General features: G+C 32.8%; 1 protein-coding gene across 1 annotated transcript in view; it reads left to right on the forward strand.

The window, feature by feature from the left end:
• LOC106460173 (plasma membrane calcium-transporting ATPase 2-like) overlaps positions 1–4,477 on the forward strand; it is a 222,671-nt gene that overhangs the window by 59,504 nt on the left and 158,690 nt on the right. The window contains exon 3 of the mRNA XM_022386821.1: positions 3,497–3,683. The gene's annotated coding sequence lies outside the window, so the exon portion shown is untranslated. The remainder of the gene's footprint in view (positions 1–3,496; positions 3,684–4,477) is intronic.

Here is a 4,477-nt window from a genome sequence, read left to right on the forward strand (position 1 = left end):
ATGGGATGACTTTACATGTTGTTTGGATCTTTCATGTTGATGTCGTTTTAAAGCTCACTTGACCGTTATATGTTGATTTTGCAAGCTATCAATAAAAAAGGAAAAAGATAAGCATGAGATATCCTAACACCATTTCGGAAGTACACTTTTTTTATGAGATCATAGTTTCTCAAGTCACCAAAAGATAAAATGATTAATAATTTTCTTGTTTGGCAGTTCTTTATACGGGTCATATACAGTTTAGCATGTGACGTGTGGTATTGTACGTAACTGAAACGTTGAGTCTGGTTGTTTGTTTATTTGGAATTAAGCACAAAGCTACACAATGGAATATGTGTGCTCTGCCCACCAGGGGTATCGAAACCCGGTTTCTAGTGTTGTAAGTCCGCAAACATACCCCTGTGCTACTGGGGAGGGGGTGAAACTTTGGGTCACAGAAACAAATATGAGAGAGTTAAAAACGTTTACTATTCGTGGTGTGACAAATCCACTTTCCAAGTTTGGTTTTGTAATCTATGCTTGGATGCAAGCAAATATGAAGTGTAAATTCATCGAATTTTCATGAAAAACTTGTCTATGTATTCAATATTTGTTTTCAAAACAATGGTAAGAACCAGTTTAGTCGAATTCTCGAATAAAACAGTTTAAAACGTTCTGATAAGAAGATGAAAGAATTTATAAACTCCTTGTGATGAGAAAGAGGGCGCTGCAACTTAATGATTTCCTCTTATTTTTGTTTAATCTCAAAGCTGCCCAGTGGGCTAATTGCGCTGTGCCTGCTTAACACAGGAACACCTAATTTTAGTGCTATAAGTCACGAAGCTTGCTGCTAGCCAAAACTTCTAACATTTCAATAAAATTTTGTGTAGAAATTTTTGAATAATGTGGAATAGTATTTTGACAAAAAACAGAATAATCCAGAATACTTTTCTATCTAAATAATATAATATTGTGAATAATCGTCTATCAGAGTGAGGAAATATAGAAGATATTCCTATCAAAATGATAGAATAGCATTCAAGTCTTCTAATGAAATGATAGAATACTCTAGAAAATACTTCTATTAAGATGATAGACTACTCTAGAAAATAAAATGATAGAATATTCTAGAAAATACTTCTATTAAGATGATAGACTACTCTAGAAAATAAAATGATGGAATACTCTAGAAAATTCTTCTATTAAAATGATAGAATATTATTCTATCATAATGATAAAATAGCTTAGAAACGTCTTCTATCAAAATCACACAAAAAACATGTATTCTATCAACTGATAAACAGGTCTTCTCTCGAAAATTATATAATAGTCTAGAAAAGTATTATATCGAAAGATAGAATAGTGTGAAAGAGACATCTATGTTAGTGACAAGAATAGCCTAAAAGTGACTTCTATAAGATAGGTTGTAAGAATCTTTTTTAAAAAAAAGGAGCGCATATAGAATTAAGTAAGGCATACAAAGGTTTAATTGTGTTTTATTTGAGCAATATGTGCTATTAATACAATTGTGAGTCGCCCCAGATGCCATGGTATCAAAAGTGACATGATTAGCACCTATATATTATTGTTACGCAGTAAATTTCTAACCATTCGTTAGTGCAGTGCTGCCAAAGTAGCTTGTGGTTAAAGACCAAGCTCAAAGCTTTTCTAAGTACAAGTAATGCGATTATTAAAGGATGCACATGAAATGACATGTTATGTTCTCTATGGAAGTGAAGAAACTGATTCAGTATATCGTTTAGGTCAGCAACAGGCTCCGAAACCATGTCCCAAGCCAGTTTGGAGCAACGTTCTTTTCTGCAAACAAAGGTTATGGTTACAAAAGTGATTTAGCTATTTAAAAAGTCATTGCAATGAAGCTCAGCGTATTTTCTAATGCAGTGAACAAGAATTTGGAATTGACGATGGCTCACAAGCCATAAATTCTCTAGTTTGCAGCCATATCTCGAAACAACCGATTGTTTTCATGTAAAAAGGTGCCCGAAGAAAATGGAACCACAACAATCTCAATCGATGAAATATATATATATATATCAAACTCCCTATACAGTTTACCTTTACTGTCTTTTGTGCCTTTGGTCTGGTTAATCTGTGGGACGTTTATCAAAATGTGTGGTCTAAAATTAACCTCATCGTCCTTCGCAGAAACTTTATACAACGAAAACTACAGTGTTGGACAACATTGACTAGTTAGTTCATCAGAGTGAGCCAATCATTGATGGAGTAAATAATTTCAAAGGCACCAGGGTACCTGGAACATAACTCTTGTAAATGGCGATTAATCTTCAATATTTGGTTTGTTTGTTTGTTTTTGAATTTCGTGCAAAGCTACACGAGGGCTATCTGCGCTAGCCTTACCTAATTTAGCAGTGAAATACTAAAGGGAAGGCAACTAGTCATCACCACCCACCGCCAACACTTGGGCTACCCTTTTACCAACGAATAGTGGGATTGACCGTCACATTATAACCCCCCCACGGATGAAAGGTCGAGCATGTTTGGCGGGACGGGGATTCGAACCCGAGTTGCGCGCTCTAACCACCTGGCCATACCGGGCCTCAATATTTGGGATGTTATTAGAAGTTATTATTCAGACTTACTTTAGAAACTAGGTTATTTGTTCAGATTTTTGAATTGAAAGCCAACATGAAAGGGAGCAAGTAAACGGCATACATTCAAACTGTGCTTAGAATTATACTGGATTTCTAAATTTCACTAAGATGTCTGAAGAAGTGTTACGTAAAAACAAACCTTTTTATTATATCTTAAAGAGTTTAGTAGAGATGCAATTTGAGGTTGATCTTTTTAATATGAGATTAATAAGAACTCCTATTTTTTTCAACGGATGGAAATCTGTTGAAGAAGGTGTTGGATGTTATTCGCAGTAAATAATCGTTTGGAGATTCTGACAATAAAGTTAGGAGAAGAAAAAACGACATTTATTCTCCAGATAACACTAAAAAAACTTGTTTATTTCAGACAACGCTTTGCCATTGCGGCTTCATCAGGGCTAATAGTACAAGCACTGTATGCGCTTCAAATTCAGAAAAATAATAGTGTTTAGAGAGCTTTTCCATTTAGGCACGTCGCTTTCAAGTTAGGAAAGAGCAAAAATATATAAATTGTTTACCCTAAAATTGCCGATGGACTCCATCGACTTCTGAAAACTATGCATGTACCAATTCCAGTGGATGTCGAGAACTTTATTTGTAACAGGGTTTCTAATAACATATGAGTAACAAATTTACCATCAATATTCTAGTTAATCCTACTAACCACTACCAATCCTCTATGTACTTTATAAATGAGTGATTTTACCCAATTTTTTGTTAGTTGCTTGCACTAAATGTTGTAACAGGCAACTAAAATGTTTCAATATGATGCAATGTTTAGTGAACGATATAAAAACCAATCTGCAATTTAAGGATTAAAGGTGTGCTTTTAATGAATGAAATAAATATTAGACTAATAGCTATCTTGTTGGTCTCTGCTTTAGGGGTGAAGTTTTCCGATAAAGAGGTTAAAAAGTCGGCGATTGAAAGTGATCCACAAAACGGAAGCTAGTGGCGCAGACCATCCTGCAAAATTCCCCATCAAAACGTTTTGCAGGCCTGAAAAGATAGGCAACATTACTTTATTTATCATTACATCTTCGAAACTTCAATAACTAGTTTAATTAAATAGTAAGTGATTTGTCTTAATACTTTAATAAATAATTTGATTAAATATTGAGTGGTTTATCTTAATACTTTAATAAATAATTTGATTAAATATTGAGTGGTTTATCTTAATACTTCAATAATTAGTTTGATTAAATATTGAGTGGTTTATCTTAATACTTCAATAAGTAGTTTGATTAAATATTGAGTGGTTTATCTTGATACTTCAATAAGTAGTTTGATTAGATATTGAGTGGTTTGTCTTGATACTTCAATAAGTAGTTTGATTAAATATTGAGTGGTTTGTCTTGATACTTCAATAAGTAGTTTGATTAAATATTGAGTGGTTTGTCTTGATACTTCAATAAGTAGTTTGATTAAATATTGAGTGGTTTGTCTTGATACTTCAATAAGTAGTTTGATTAAATATTGAGTGGTTTGTCTTGATACTTCAATAAGTAGTTTGATTAAATATTGAGTGGTTCGTCTTGATACTTCAATAAGTAGTTTGATTAAATAGTGAGTGGTTCGTCTTCATTGCCACAATGAAAATCACGTTTGCTTCAATTATATGAAAACTGCTTTTTTTTACAAATCGAATTGAGTTAATGTATATCACATAAAGATTGGAATTAGTGATATGACTAGCCTATATCACGATTATGCTGTTCTGAAATTTCTATAAGATTAGTTACAAGAAGATTATAATGTAAAAACACATATTTATATCATAACATGGAATCCCTTGTTTTTCTACATACATATATTAACAAACAATTATATATCTACCTCTCTATATAATGTGTGTGTATATATAT

The sequence above is a fragment of the Limulus polyphemus genome, unplaced genomic scaffold (assembly GCF_000517525.1).
Source record: "Limulus polyphemus unplaced genomic scaffold, Limulus_polyphemus-2.1.2 Scaffold722, whole genome shotgun sequence".
Classification (NCBI taxonomy): Eukaryota; Metazoa; Arthropoda; class Merostomata; order Xiphosura; family Limulidae; genus Limulus; species Limulus polyphemus.